At 46.1% G+C, this 16608-nt stretch overlaps 1 protein-coding gene across 1 annotated transcript in view; it reads left to right on the top strand.

Moving 5' to 3' along the window:
* The first annotated feature begins 469 nt into the window (after nt 1-469).
* The window catches only part of HDAC7 (histone deacetylase 7), a 235609-nt gene continuing 219470 nt past the window's right edge, over nt 470-16608 (top strand). The window contains exons 1-2 of the mRNA XM_067544580.1: nt 470-543; nt 1295-1414. The gene's annotated coding sequence lies outside the window, so the exon portion shown is untranslated. The remainder of the gene's footprint in view (nt 544-1294; nt 1415-16608) is intronic.

Genomic DNA, 16608 nt, shown 5'->3' with positions numbered 1-16608 from the left:
GATTGGCATTGACCTTGTCATTTTTTTGCCTTCCTCTGCAGTGTGGGGTGCAAATCACTTGCAAGGATTATCTGGGTGTATCTCACTTAATCATTTCCCTGACATTGCAGGGGCCTCAGGCACTGGTGCACCTTGGTCCCTTCTATTCTCTGCCTGTTGTACATAATGTCTCTGGAGGGTCTCATTTACTGTGGTCTCATTTCTGTTGTTGTGTTTAATGTGTTGGTGCTGGGTGGTGGTGGTGGCCTGTGATATGTAAGTGGTGTGACAGGGCTACAGATAGCTACAGGAGAGTAGTGGAGGGGATCTATATTAGCCCCAGGATTAACAAATCCCTGTTCCCTGGGTGATCCAGCTGGGGCTACTCCAGGGCAATTAGCCAGTTAGGCCAATTAGGCCAGCTGAGGCCAATCAAGGAGCTTGCCCCAGCAGTTAAAAGCCTCCCTGCCAGACAGATGGGGGCAGCTGGAAGGGAGTTAAGAGGAGAAGTGGAGTGGCTATAGGACTTGGAGCAACCACTGCCACATACCACAACCCCAAAAGGTACCAGAGACAAAAGGGGGTACCTGTCTGGGCATGGCCAGGGATCCAAGACACAGGTCTGTGGGAGAACCCCTCCCCACCCAGTTCCAGGAAGCGGACTGTGAGCAGTGGGGCCAAGCACAGGTGACCCAGGGAAGGGAGTAAGTCATAGACTGGGCAGTTTGAGATTACTCCACACAGGGTCCCTGGGTTGGGGCCTGGGGCAGGGGTTGCTCCCACCCAGGTGTATCATAGTCGTAGCCAAAGAAGGCACAGTACCCATGAAAGGGCAAAACAGGCTGCCCTTGCCACAGTGGTCAGACTAATGATCTAGTGGTTCCCTCTGGCCTTAATCTCTATGATTCTGTTACTCATCTGGGACCTGGAGAAGAATTTGGTGTTTGCTTTTCCCCCTCTGTACTTTCCACCTTAATGAACTGTCAGATGAGACGTTAAACTGACATGCCACCTGCTACTGCAGTGGTTACTCAGGTGCAGTTACAATTTCCCTCAGCTGCTGTTAGAGCCATGGAGAAAAAGAAGGCGAAGGGCTAAGAGGCCTGGCACTGAGATCACAGGCCAAGCCAGTACCTTCTCTATAACAATAAAGAGTAGGCTGGCTGGAAATGGCCAGTACAGACATTAGTCGTGTCCTCTAGACATGGAAGTGGACAAGGCAGAAAATATGAAGCCTCCCACTTCCTCCAGTGAGTCCCATTTCCTGCTTTCCCTGGTTTTGATGAAGATCATTTATCTCTGGATACTTTCCTAGCAACCCCATGAAGGTGTCTTGCAACAACACACATAAGACAGGAAATATCAGCTCAGATATCTTGGCCTCCTGCTGGAGTGGTTCGGCGCTGGGCCTTAAAGGAACAATAAGAATGACTAGGTAACTGTCTCCAAGTATCACAAGGGTGTAAACACCCAGGGGGAGGGTGTTGATAAGTGATGGTGTAACTAGGGGGAATGGGATGAAATTGTGCTTAGAAAAAAATGGCTGAAAATTAGGGGAAACTGCACTGCAGTGAGCTGCATTTGGTTGTGGAATGATCTCCCTATGGGAAGGGGTTGGAGAAAAATTAGACCAGCTTTGATAAATCAATTTTAAACCAGGCCAGTTAAACTGGTGCAAATCCCTAAATAATGTACACTTAAAACCTGCTTAACACTTACTTAATTCAGTTTAGCTTGTTTTGGTAAATTACTGAATGACGCTAAAACTATTTAAAACAAGGTTTAGCCCCGTTTAAATGTATCTGCATCTCTAGCAACTGTCTAGTGGGAACAGCCCCTCACTGGGAACTCCTCTGACCCTGGTTCTGAAAGATCAGGGTGAGAGATGATGCTGGACAACAGCAGAAGCTTCCCACAGCTCATTTCCAGCAGCGCACAGAAACATTTCTTTTTAGTCATGGCTCATTGTGCTGGTTGAAGACATGCTTGGGGTATATACTTCTCTGCAATCTCTGCTGATACAACTTACTCCTGATCTGTATTGCCACTTGCCCACCACCACTCCTGCCAGTTCTGCCAATGGATCACAATCATGAACTGTAGCATTCTCTGCTAGTCCAGCTCAGTGAGGAGCAATGGTAATGCATGAGTACAGAAAAATGCTACCAAATAAAAATTCTCCAGTTGGTCACATCGGCAGCAGCATTTTACATCCTTCTTGCCCACACTTTGCACTGCTGAGTATTCAGGGTGCAGGGCAAAAATGAATCAGTGTCTCACTCTGTAAAAACCTCTCTGCAGCGCATCCTCGCCTAACTCTGTCCTACTTTCTGTCTAGAGTTACTACATTTAAAGATGTGCACAGAAAACAGAGTCATAGCCACATAAACTGGGCTTTGAACAAACATCCAACTAGTATATCATCTCATGTTATCTCATCTAGCAATGGTTTTCTTAAGGCACCTAGAATCAAGGAACAGTGTTAAAGTGTTGGTTCCAATATACAAGGGAATCTAACCAATGGCCTGTGAGACCTGCAGTGGTGCCATAAGAAACTCTCAGCCCAACCAGGGAGCTGATGTGCAGGATCCCATGGGAGGCTAATATGAGGGGGGAAAGGAGTCCAAGAGAGCTGACTGTATTTTAAAAAACCTTATTCAGGGTGCAGGAACAAACCATCCCGATGTGCAGAAAGAATAGCAAATATGGCAGGTGACCAGCGTGGCTTAACAAAGAAGTCTTTGGTGATCTTAAACACAAAAAGGAAGCTTACAAGAAGTAAAGGCTTGGACAGATGATTAGGGAGGAATATAAAAATACTGCTCAAGCATGCAAGACTGAAATCAGGAAAGCCCAAGCACAACTGGAGTTGCAGCTAGCAAGTGATAAAAGGGTAACAAAAAGGGTGCTAGAGGTATGTTAGCAACAAGAAGAAGGTCAGAAAAAGTTTGGGCTCCTTACTGAAGGAGGGAAGCAACCTAGTGACAGATGATGTGGAAAAAGATGAAATACTCAATGCTTATTTTTGTGTCTGTCTTCACAGACAAGGTCAGCTCCCAGTCTACTACACTTGGCAGCACAGAATGGGGAGGAGGTCTGCAACTCTCAGTGCTGAGAGAATAGGTTCAGGGTTATTTAGAAAAGGTGAACATGCACAAGTCCTTGGGGCCAGATGCAATGCATCCGAGGGTGCTGAGGGAGTTGGCTGATGTGATTACACAGCCATTGGCCATTATCTTTGAAAACTTGTGGTGATTGGGAGAGCTCCCGGATGATTGGAAAAAGGCAAATATAGTGCCCATCTTCAAAAAAAGGGAAGGAGGAGGATCTGGGGAACTACAGACCGGTCAGCCTCACCTCAGTCCCCAGAAAAATGATGGAGCAGGTCCTCAAGGATTCCATTTTGAGGCACTTGGAAGAGAGGAAGGTGATCAGTCAGTCAGGATTCATGTCTGACCAACCTGATTGCCTTCTATAATGAGATGACTGGCTCTGTGGATATGGGGAAAGTGATGAAAGTGATATATCTTGACTTAGCAAAGCTTTTGATATGGTCTCCCACAGTATTCTTATCAGCAAGTTAAAGAAGTATGGGTTGGATGAATGGACTATAAGATAGATAGAAAGCTGGCTAGATCATTGGGCTCAACGGTTAGTGATCAATGGCTTGATGTCTAGTTGGCAGCTGGTAACAAATGGAGTGCCCCAGGGGTTGGTCCGGAAGCCAGTTTTGTTCAACATCTTCATTAATGATCTCAAGGATGGGATGGGTTGCACTCTCATCAACTTCGCAGATGCCGCTAAGTTGGGGGAGTGGTAGATACACTGGAGTCTAGGAATAGGATACAGAATGACTTAGACAAATTGGAGGAATGGGCCAAAATAAATCTGATGAAGGTCAACAAGGACAAGTACAGAGTCCTGCACTTTGGATGGAAGAATCCCATACACAGCTACAGACTGGGGACCAACAGGCTAGCAGCAGTTCTGCAGAAAAGGACCTGGGGGTTACAGTGGATAAGAAGCTGGATATGCATGAACAGTGTGCCCTTATCGCCAAGAAGGCTAACAGCATATTGGGCTGTATTAATAGGAGTATTGCCAGCAGATAGAGGGAAGTGATTATTCCCATCCATTCGGCATTGGTGAGACCTCATTTGGAGTACTGTGTCCCATTTTGGACTTGCCACTACAGAAGGGATGTGGGCAAATTGGAGATAGTCCTGCGGAGAGCAACAAAAATGATTAGGGGGCTGGAGCATGACTTATAAGGCGAGGCTGAGAAAACTAACCGAGACTTGGTGGGGTAACTCACACGACTGGAGCACTGTCATGGATGGGTATAAACTGTTCAGGGAGGACAGGCAGAGGTGAAAGGGTGGAGGAATTGCACTGTATGCAAGAGAGCATTATGATTTCTCTGAGCTCCAGTATGAAACTGGAGATAAGCCAGTTGATAGTCTCTGGATTAAGTTTAGAAGCAAGAACAATAAGGGTGATGTCATGATGGGTATCTGTTATAGACCACCAGATCAGGAGAACGAGGTAGATGAGGCTTTCTTCAGTCAACTAGGGAAAGTTTCCAGTTCACAGGACCTGGTTCTCATGGGGGACTTCAATCACCCTGACATCTGCTGGAAGGGCAATACAGCAGATCAGACAATCCAGGAAGTTTTTGGAGAGTGTTGCGGACAACTTCCTCATGCAAGTGCTGGAGCAACCAACGAGGGGCCCTGCTCCTCTTGACCTGCTGCTCACAAACAGGGAAGATACGGTAGGAGAAGAAGTGGATGGCAACCTAGGCAGCAGTGACCATAAGATGGTAGAGTTCAGGATCCTGACAAAAGGAAGAAAGGAGAACAGCAGGATACGGACCATGGACTTCAGAAAAGCAGAGTCTGACTCCCTCAGGGAGCTGATGGGCAGGATCCCCTGGGAAGCTAATATGAGGGGGAAAGGAATCCAAGAGAGCTGGTTGTATGTTAAAGAAACCTTTTTGAGGGCGCAGGAATAAACCATCCTGATGTGCAGAAAAAAGAGTAAATATCGTAGGTGCCCAGCTTGGCTTAACAAAGAAGTCTTTGGTGAGCTTAAACACAAAAAAGAAGCTTACAAGAAGTGGAAGCTTGGTCAGATGACTAGGGAGGATTATAAAAATACTGCTCGAACATGCAGGAATGAAATCAGGAAGGCTAAAGCACAATTAGAGTTGCAGCTAGCAAGGGACGTGAAGGGGAACAAGAAGGGTTTCTACAGGTATGTTACCAACAAGAGGAAGATTAGGGAAAATGTGAGCCCCTTACAGAATGGGGTAGGCAACCTAGTGACAGAGGATGTGGAGAAAGCTGAGGTACTCAATGTCTTTTTTGCCTCTGTCTGCAGGTCAGCTCCCAGACAAGGTCAGCTCCCAGACTACCGCACTGGGCAGAACACAATGGGGAGGAGGTGAACTCCCTCAGTGCTGAAGGAACAGGTTCAGGACTATTTAGAAAGATTGGACATACACAAGTCCATGGGGCCAGATGCATGCATCTGAGGGTGCTGAGGGAGTTAGCTGATGTGATTTCAGAGCCATCTTTGAAAGCTCGTGGCAATTGGGGGAGGTCCCTGATGATTGAAAAAAGGCAAATATAGTGCCCATCTTCAAGAAAGGGAAGAAAGAGGATCCACGGAACTACAGACCGGTCAGCCTCACCTCAATCCCTGGAAAAATCATGGAGAAGGTCCTCAAGGAATCCATTTTAAGTCACTTGGAAGAGAGGAAGGTGATCAGGAACAGTCAACATGGATTCACCAAGGGCAAATCATGTCTGACCAACCTGATTGCCTTCTATGAAGAGGTGACTGGCTCTGTGGATGTGGGGAAAGTGGTGGATGTGATATACCTTGTCTTTAGCAAAGATAAGGTCTCCCACAATATTCTTATCAGCAAGTTAGAGGTATGGGTTGGATGAATGAACTATAAGGTGGCTAGAAAGCTGTCTAGATCATTGGGCTCAATGGGTAGTGATAATGGCTCAATGTATGGATTAATGGCAGCTGGTAACAAGCAGAGTGCCCTAGGGGTCGGTGCTGGGCCCAGTTTTGTTCAACATCTTCATTAATGATCTGGAGGATGGCGTGGATTGCACCCTCAGCAAGTTTGCGGATGACTCTAAGCTGGGGGGAGTGGTAGATGTGCTCGAGGGCAGATATAGGATACAGAATGACCTAGACAAATTAGAGGATTGGGCCAAAAGAAATCTGATGTGGTTCAGCAAGTACAAATGCAGAGTCCTACACTTAAGACAGAAGAATCTCACGCACTGCTACAGACCGGGGAATGCAGACTGGCTAGGCAGTAGTTTGGCAGAAAAGGACCTGAGAGTTACAGTGGATAAGAAGCTGGATATGAGTCAACAGTTGCCTTGTTGCCAAGAAGGCTAACGGCATATTGGGCTGCATTAGTAGGAGCATTGTCAGCAGATCAAGGGAAGTGATTATTCCCCTCTATTCGGCACTGGTGAGGCTTCATTTGGAATACTGTGTCCAGTTTTTGGTCCCCCACTACAGGAAAGAGCGAGTCAAGTTGCAGTGGGGGAGGTCTAGGTTGGATATTAGGAAAAAGTTTTTCACTAGGAGGTGGTGAAGCACTGGAATGGGTTACCTAGGGAGGTGGTGGAATCTCCATCTTTAGAGGTTTTTAAGCTGCAGCTTGACAAAGCCCTGGCTGGGATGATTTAGTTGGGGTTGGTTCTGCTTTGAGATGGGGGTTGGATTAGATGACCTCATCAAGTCCCTTCTAACCCTAATCGTCAGCAATGGGCTCCGAGCACATTGTCCTGACTCTGGTTTTGGCTGCTGTTAGTATTCAGTTCCTTCTGAGTCCCGCCGTGGGCTGATGAGGGACACTGGAACAGTTTGGAGCTTGAGTTCTTTGCACCTGCAGAGAGAGGAAATGTGGTTTCTTTAATGATCTGATAAATGCCCTCCCATGAGCACAGCACGGAAAGGAAGGTATGTTCAGCCCTTCACACTTTCTTGTGTATGATACATTTCCTGCTTCGTTTTTTTCCCTTTAACCCTCAGGACTCTGAGGACACAAAGGCTCAATCACCTTTTCCTCTCTCAGTCATGCCCACTTTCCCCAACACCCTAACTCCTTCATAATTCTCCTAGCCCAGCTTCAGTCTCATCTCTATCTGAGTATTTATATTGGCCCCATCACCATAGTGTCAGGGCACTTCTCAGATATTATGGGTTTATTCTCACAATACCCCTGGGAGCTAGTTCAGTATTAACAGATTAGGAAACGAGCACAGAGAGGTTAAGAACTAGATTTGCAAACGTGCTCAGCACCCAGATGCTCCCACTGAGAACCGCACACTCCCCTAATGGAGGTCTGCTAGGTACTGAGTACTTTTGGGAATCTGGTCCCACAAGATTTACCCAGTATCGCAGATGGAGTTTGTGGCAGAGCCAGGAACTGATCCTATACTTCCAGAGTCCCACTCCAGCTTTAATCACAAGAGCAGTCCTCTTGAAGGCAGCCCCTTGTTTCTCTTCTGACAGAGCAGTGTCTGGCATAGGTGCCACACCCCCTGGAACCTCACTCCAGAGGAGTCCATGCTGTCCTACCTCTGCCCAAGCCTGTTAGCAGCAAATGTAGTTCAATTTTTTAGTTACACGTTGACTCCTTGACTTGAAATAAATTCCAAGAAAGGTTAAGAGACTGTATAGAGAAACTGATCACAAACAGACCTTGGCAGGGCCAGTCAGAGCGAGCTGAGTCCATGTGGTGGAAGAAGGCAGTAAGGCAGTGCAGCACACACATGTAAGTAGAGTGGAGATGTTGCCCTTGTGTTCTCCAGATTATGGGCTGTTCCAAGGCCATTCTGAGCTGCAGCACAGTACAGAATCCCTGAAGCACCATCTGCTAAGGACCTGCCCCAATCTGCCCCAGAACAACTCCTACACAAGGGCTTGTGATTGTGGCTGCCTAGGGCCATGGCCTACACTGGGGAAATTCTGTCATGAATTCTCTTAGCAGCCTCTATGTGGAATGGGAGGCAGGATTTCCACTCATTCTAGTCAGGATGTGTTGACAGCATGACAGACCTTAAGAAGGAATGATCTGGGCGTGTTTTTAAGAGACAGTGGCTCCTGCTCCCACTATATCCCCATGTGACTGCCATCCCCTTGGCCCTGTTGCTAATGAAAGCATAAGCCTGGCTACAAAGGACACAGAACAGAGAGAACTAGCTGTGAAACAGGCTGATAGAAGCTTCCATTCCAGCTGGCCTGTTGCTGTTTGTGGAGATAAGCTTATCCCCACCCAGGGGCTTCGACTGCAACTGATCAGCTGCCCCATAAACCCTTTGTCTGCTCACACACCTTTTCTTTCTTTCATTCAAACTGGGGTATGGGTGGGAAGGGGACAGAGGATTAAGGCAGCAAATCCAGGTTGTTCACTTACTGCTGAGCCCCTGCTCCCTTCGTTAGAGAGGGCCTCTAGCCTTTGAGTACAGTTTGGTGTCACAGCTTAGGAGGATGCGTGGAGGTGGTGGTGCTGTAATATAAGGGTGGAATAATAATAATAAAGCTTATTAGAAAAGTGGCTGTGAAATCTCATACATTTCCTGTGAGTTTGAAGTCAGGCCTCCCTGTACAACACTTCATTCCTTCTCTCCCGCAGCTGTTCTTCATTTCCCAGCCATAGATTCTTCCTGTTTTGCTGGAACATTTGAGCATACCCTTGGGGTAGGGGGAGGGAGGAGTGTGTGTGGTGGGAACTCAACAGCTGCACATGGTTCTCCCCAGTACAATCTCACTCTCTCCCATCTCCGTCGTTGTTTGAAGCAGCTATATATAGCTTCAGACAGACCAAAACAATGGAGCAGGTCTGGGGTTAATAATCAGAAAATGGAGATCAGCTGTGGCTGCCTCTGAATTGGAGTGTGATTTGATGGGACTGAGGCCAGATGGGTTCCTCCTCATACTCCAGCAACACAGCAGCCCACAGAGGACAGGACTTTGCAGGAGAAAAATTATTTGAAATACGAACCTAGAAACAAGTGAAACAATTCAAACAAGGAAACTGTCCCCAGCATCAGACAGACTTTCGGTTTGGGCGATGGGATAATACAGGGTGATGCTGTGGACAGGGGAGGTTGTAGCAATGACAGGAGTCTCGAGTCTTGTCCCAGCATTCACTAGTCACATGTGTAACATCTGGGATAGATTCTGGTTTCATGAAGCCAGATTTTCAAATGCTCAGCACCCACGCTTGGGGCTGCAGCTTCAAAAGATCTCCTGGTTGTCAGAAGAACTTAAGATTTTATATATCAGCTTTTTTTTTTGTAAGTAGTTTTGCACTTAAAATGTTGACTTGTGCCAAAAAAGACAAGTCTCAGGAGCAAACAACCTTTCCTGTGAGAACAGCATAAACCCTGGAAAACACAAGTGAGATACAAATAGCCAGTGACATATATCCTATTGGCACCACCTTCCAACACACTCGGAATCCAAAATCAGGCCAAGCCAAAATGCCTCAATGTGGCTCCATTTCCCTCATGTGTGTTCCCAAAGGTGTTTGCAGCCTTCTGTATAAAATGCTTCAAGAGGAGACTATAAATGAGTTTAAAGCCAGCCCGAGAGAGTGTTCCTCAGAGTTAAGGAAGACTTGGTCCAGGATTATAGATTTATAGATTCCAACACCAGAAGGGATCATTGTGATCATCTAGTCTGACTTCTTGTATAATACAGGCCTGTATTACACTGTGCACCCCTGGCTGGACATGCATCATCTCTTGGGATATGACTTTTTCCTCAACTTATGCATATAGGCAGGAACTTGTCCCTCTGAGCATGGGAGTTCTCCCTCCTTGCCTCAGGGGTAATGAATTTTATCACTTATGCTGCATGTTGTTAACAACTTCAAACTTGATTCAGGTTCTTCATGTTTGTCAAGTTGCTCTAGGTTTTGCTGTCTCACCAGCTCAGATTGCTTTGCTTTCTGTATAATGGTAGCTAGGGTTAAATCTTTCTTCAATTGTAGCTGCTGTGAAAGTTTATCTGTTGACCCTATAACCAGTTTGTTTCTGATATTTTCATGTTTTGTATTCCCAAAATCAGTTTTCAGCCAATGTATGCAAAACTCTTATAAAACATTCAGCATTTTCCTTTCTTGAATTGTCTGGTGGAAACATGCTCTTTCATAAACCACATTTTTCTGATGTATAAAATATGCATCAAATGTAGCCAGAACACTTTCATATGTATCTTTGATTGCCTTCAGTAAAGTCAAAGGATTTAAAGATATGCTTTGCCTACTTCCCCACAGCATGATTTTTAAAAGTTTTAAAAAGATATCTCCATTTTCTTTGTCAAGTTTGGTAGCAATGTGAAATCTTGCAAATTATTATTTAGAGTCTGTCCATCCTGAAGGTATGTCAAAACTGAAGTTCTCTGGGGCAATGAAGAGCACCATATTGATGAGATCCTGCAACCTTTGTTGTTTTGTTCCATCTGTTTGCAACTCTTGTTGCTGTTTCTGTTCTTAATTTACTTCTGACACCATGTCATGCTCCTCTATACTAAATATGGACTGGTCACAGAGCTTGCTTGTAAACCCCAGAAGGGTTCATCATAAGATCCTTTAATGCTCTGCCAGGTATATCATTTTAATTAGGTATTTTACACACAGTGGCACCTACTGGCTGAAGAGTATAATACAGATTAGCATTCCATTGCAACACTTCCATTGAGTTGGAGACTGGCATGGACATTTTTAACAGGGAAGACAGGGGATTGGAGGGATGCAGGAGGACCTGGTGGCCCAAGATGGGTGATTTTGGGGCAGGGAAAAATAGAAAATCCTGAGAGGAGGAAGCAGGGCAAATGGTGGGTGATACACATCTATGGGGCTGTAAAGAAAAAAATGGCCCTTCCTCCCTTCCTCAGGTATAACTAGTTCCACCTGGTTTCAAACACTGATGGTAAACAAGCTTGGGATCTGGGCAGAAAATGGGAGCAGGCCTGGGATAGGGAGTGAATGGGTCTGGGTTGAGAGAGTCCAGGTGCTGGAGAAGTGTGTATAGTTCCCCTTGCCTCCATACCAGGATTATACAGATGCAGGGGGATCCTGAAGGCAGCAAGGCAAGATGAGGTTTGGATACAATAATCAGAATGTGGATTCCACTCCGGTGAGATTTGAAGGCATTTGTATTACAGTTGTGTCAGTGAAAGCTGCCTAGGAGGAGCATCTTTCTGACCAGGGAAGCACAGCTCCAATTTTGCATTCAAGAGATTTTCAAAACTGCTCTGTGAGGTAAGGCCTAGATACACACTGGCTAATTCAATAGCTTTAGCTTCATTCTCATGGCATTTCATGCTAGAGGGGTACACATTTTGTTGCTTCTGGAGACTGAGCACATTGCACTCATTGAGTTATAGAAATGTAGGGCTGGAAGGGACCTTGAGAGGCCATCAAGTCCAGCCTCCTGTGCTGAGGTAGGTTCAAGTAAACCTAGACCATCCTGGACAGGTGTTTGTCTAACCTGTGTGATGAAGTGGAGATATTCTTGGTTTTCTCGTGTGTGCGTGCCTCAGTTTCCCCCATATGTTGTTCATGTATTTTGATGATGGGACTCAAGTGTGTGATCATTGCAGAAGCCCTTAGAAGGCAGATGGGCCTTTCCCAGCCACACGTACACAAACAATGGCCAGGACCCCCTGCCCTGGGTCAACCAGCTGCAACAGGTTGTAACAAATTGCGGCAGGCAGAGGCAGGAGTGGGTAGACACCTTGCCTGGGAAGGAGTCGAAGGACTGGGGAGGGAAAATGGGATGGCTTGGGAGGGGGGTGGCTGGCTGGGAAGGCCAAGCCCTCATAAGGGGTCTCAAGAGCAAGGCTTGAGAATGGGCTCTGAGACTCTCTATTTGGTAGCTATTGTAACTTCTAATTAATCTGCTAACAAAGTTTTTCTACGCTGTGATCCTGAGAACTAATAAACCCTTCTGATTTCCACCCTGGCTGTGAATCACTTCTGACTGCAAGGAAGGGTGCACGCCCCCTTTGGGGGCGTGTAGGAACTCCCCAGAGTCCTGTCCAGGGGGACTCACAGGGGGTGTTCTGGCAGAGCAGAAGTACTGAACACTCTGAGGCCAGATTCAGGAGACGGCTGCCCTGGTGTGTGGAGAACCGGGGTGGGAGGCAGACTCCAAGCCCTACAGTCCTGACTGGCTTCACCCTGAGTGGTTCTAGAGCACGGTTCCTGTTGGACTCCGTCATAACCTGTTCTCAAAAACTTCCAATAATGGGGATTCCACAACCTCCTTTGGAAGCCTATTCCAGATCTTAACTACCTTTAGAATTAGAAAACTTTTTCTAATATCTTAGCTAAATCATCCTTGCTGCAGGTTAAGCCCATTACTTCTTATCCTACCATCAGCAGACATGGACAACATTTGCCTTCCTAGGTGAAGTACTTTGCACTTGTCTTTACTGAATTTCATCTTGTTGAATTCAGACAAATTTTCCATTTTTTGCAGTCATTTTGAATTCTAATCCTGGTCTTCAAAGTGCTTGCAACCCCCCACCCCCCCATCTCACTTTGGTGTCATCTGTAAATTTTATAAGTGTGGTCTCTACCCCATTAACCAAGTCATTAATGAAAATATTGAATAATACCAGATGGAGGACTGCATGGCCCCAATAAATACATCCTCCCTGTTTTGACATCAAACCATCGATAACTACTCTTTGAGTACAACTTCAACCAGTTGTGCATCCAACTTATCAGGCACTTCTCGTATGCGCCATTCCCTTGACACAAGTCTCCCTCCCATCCCATTCTATTTAAGGAAATCCCTGAAACCTCATCCTCTCCCTGCCAGGAACTCTGTGGGTTCTCTCATTCGCCTTATGCCAGCATTTCAGTATGCCCCCATTGTCACCCCTCCCCCCCCCCACCAATACCATAAACTGGGAACTCCAGAGCTGGGTCCCCAGCCCCAGGACAGCTAGACAGACTACTCCAAAGCCAGGGATCCATCCCCTTTTTCTGAGAATTTTGATTTTTTTATTTATTTTTTGTTCTGAAGCAGAATAAAACCAAATTTTGAAATAGAAAAAAAACCTCCCTGAAATGGAAACATCTCTGCCCAGCTCTAATTGGAAGGATGGGCAGTGCTAGAGTGGAGGGCATTGTAATGCTGGAAGGTGTTAATGGCTGCCATTAACCTATTTGGTGATCTATAGACAATTCAGACATGGTTGAAGCTGCAGCCTGTGGTAATCAAATGCTAGGGGCTCCATGTAGCCTCCACTTTTCCCTTCCAGTTTTTCCAGTGTTCACCTGAGGCTTGCTCTATACTACAGTGTTAGGTTGACAAAAGGCATCTTATGGTGACCTAATTATGCCAGTGTACATACTACAGCTTCCCACTGCTGTAAGTGCCCTGCTACACTGACACCATAACTCCACCTCCATGAGAAGCATAGGGCTTGTGTCGGTGTAGTTAGGGTGTCGCAGTGTCCAAGTGGACCCTGTGGTTACTTACATCAGCGGTTGGCTGGCATTCTTGTCAATTTCAGGGCTTCATGCTACAGCCATTAAATTGATAAGAAAGGGGCAGGGGATGCCAGCTAAATCCCAGTTGCCTCTGGGCTCGCTGCTCCCCGTTGGGCTGCTGCCCAGTCTTCCCACTCCTAACCAAGCTGCACCGAAGCTCCCAGCTCCCCACTCTCCACTGGGAGCCCGGGGGCTGCTGAAGCTCCCCACTACCCTCTCAGAACTAGGCTATGTCCACTCAGTTCCCCACTCTCCACCAGGAGCCTGGTTGCTGCTATGAGACTCTCAGATTTTCACTCCCTGTGTCCCTGCCAGAAGCACAGCTGCTCCCCCCAGGATCTCAGCTCTTGCCTCCCCACAGCGTGGCTTCTGTGTTCCCGGTGGGAAGAGGGGAGCCAAGAGAAGTGGGGAAAGCCCCTGAGGCTGCCATGCTCTCTGTGGGGAGTGGAAAGCCAAGAGCTGGGGGGAAGCCATGTGCCCAGCAGGGAGCTGGAAGCCTTAGGGAAGCAGGGAGTGAGCCTCACGGTAGCACTTGGGCTTGAGGCAGGGAGTGGAAAGCAGGGGGCAGGCAGTTGTGCTCCTGGTGGGGAGGAGGTTGCACTCCTATAGTGCATCCCTGCTCAGCAATGGCCACTATCCTGGTCCTTCACATTTTTTCTTTTGAATGAAAGGAAAACTGAAAAAAACTAAGAAGCATGTCTGCTGAATCTCTTAGCTCTTTCTTTCAACCTAAATCAGCCTCTCTGCAATAGGCAATCTGGATCTGCAGTTTCAGGAGTTTTTTTAAGACCCACTCCAGCACTTGTTGGTTACAGACATCATACAGCCCTTTCCCAGTCAGGCAGAGATGCTTCAGTATCCAGCACATCATTCTTACATCTCTCCTTTGGCTCACTCCCAGTAATTCTGACCAGGGGAGTAAGCATTCTGGGATTTCTTCACTGCTCCTCCTACATAAGATATAATGGAGCAGTAGACTGAAATGAGGTTCTAGCAGTGTCTCCCTCTGTCTAGAAAGGCACTTACAGCCTGATCTTACCCCAGGAAGCCTGTCACCCACTGATAAATGTGATTGAGCATTCTTGTATAATTGGTGCATTCCTTGCTTCATGAGCGTTAAGGACATGCGTGTCCTCGCCACTTCTGCTTGCTGTCTCATGGGGTGATTCTAGCCATATTACAGTTAAAATTGAACGAGCTTTCTATCTAGACCTGATTTTTTCAAGTGCTCTAAACCACATGCATAATCACCTTGATCTGAAAATTGCTATAACATTTAAGGATCCCAGATAAAGATAGTGGTGCAAAACTGAAGTTCTTTGGAGAAGGGATCCCTAAGTACATTCCCACTCAAACAACCTGCTTTTAAAGTTCAGATTCTTGTAACTTTATTTGTGCAGAGCTAGGGAAAATCTCCGGTCCTGATTCACCTAAAATCTATATAATTGGACTGTCCCTGAACTCATATAGTTAATACAAATAATCAGTTTGGAAACCCAATATTTCAAAAGTGATTGGACTTTCATACTGGTTCTATGGAGTGGTACTCTGAGCTGATATGACAGCAGCTGCCTTAGAGAGGAAGCACCTTTGTTTACAGACAGTTCACCCCTCTGAGCTATTAATTTATCATCTCTTCTATGACCAAGGCCTCATCTACTCTACATGGTTAGGTAGTAAGCTGCCTTTATCTTCACTTAAATTTGTGTCTCCACCTATTTAGTAGCACAACCTCTCCAAGCAGCATAGAGTCAGTCAATATAATTAGGTCAATGCAGTGTCGGTGTAGCCACTGTGTTGCTTACGTCGACTGTTATTGGCTTTCAGGGACATCTCACAAGGCTGCACACTGCCAATACAATAAATACAAGCGCTCCTGGTGGGGACAGTGTGACGTTCCATGATGCAATGTGGACTGGTGTATTGCTGCATCACCCAAATCCCCCACTCCTGGAGCCCATCTTACTCTGCTGTGCTGTGAGAACCCCCACTCCTGGACTGTTCATGCACAATCTCCAGCATGGAAGCTCATACCAAATAAATGAGTGAGTGGTTCTAGCCAGCCACTATTTGGATTATGCAGCTGAATGACCCCAGTCACTACCCCCAGTCCCAGATGCAACCCTAGGAACTTCTGTCTTATAATGTTCAGTTATGCTGACTGGACAGTGTAAACTTATATTAACTCATCAATTTAACAAAGAAATGGATGTGCACCAGCCTTGTTATTATATAAGTCTCTCATATACTCCAAACCAAATATACTTAGCTAGAGCAAACAAACAAAATTATCAACTACAGAAGGATTTTAAGTGATTATAAGTTAAAGCATAACAAGTCAGATTTGGTTAAGAGCAACAAAAGCAAAACACATTCTAAACTAAGCTTAACACTTTCAGCACCCTTAAACTTAGGTCATTCTCACCACAAGCTGGCTGGTGGCGTCCCTTCAGCCAGGTTCTCCCCTTTAGTCAGCACTTCAGTTGCTTGGTGGTATTTGTAGATGGAAGTGGAAGAGAGAGAGAGTATGGCAAATGTCTTTTTATAATGTTCTTTCTCCCCTCTAGGGCTTTGCCCACCACTCAGGGTCAGGTGACAAACAATATCCTTATATGGACTCATTCATGTCCTGATTGAGTGAGCATAACCTTGTCATGCTTCCAAGCTGGCCAAAGGAAGGGAGGTGACTCACTCAAGAGTCCAACTGATCCTCACTTGATGTTCAGGCCAGTCCTTTGTTCCTGGAAGGCTGAGCTGGGTTTCTCCTATAAACATCTTGATGAGGTGTGAATTGTTCCTCTACTCCTGAAGAGTTTTGCCTGGATATATTTCAAGCCATGAGGACACATTTTTGGGAATATTACATAGTGAAGCCTCAATCATAGACAAAACATTGCAACAGACATATTACTACAACAATAATAATCAGTACCTCAGCATACCAAAGACATCTTATCTGACATACAGTATAATTGTGTATTTAATGGAAAGTAAGGGTAAACATGGGGGTGCAGGGTGTCACAGAAGTGAACCGCTGACACAACACAAGCGATTTAATAACTGTGGTGGCTGTATGT

The sequence above is a fragment of the Emydura macquarii genome, unplaced genomic scaffold (assembly GCF_026122565.2).
Source record: "Emydura macquarii macquarii isolate MOO-44397 ecotype Brisbane River unplaced genomic scaffold, CSIRO-AGI_Emac_v2 contig_1002, whole genome shotgun sequence".
Taxonomy (NCBI): domain Eukaryota; kingdom Metazoa; phylum Chordata; order Testudines; family Chelidae; genus Emydura; species Emydura macquarii.
The sequence above is the reverse complement of the archived record's forward strand: the minus strand, read 5'-3'. Positions and strand labels throughout refer to the sequence as shown.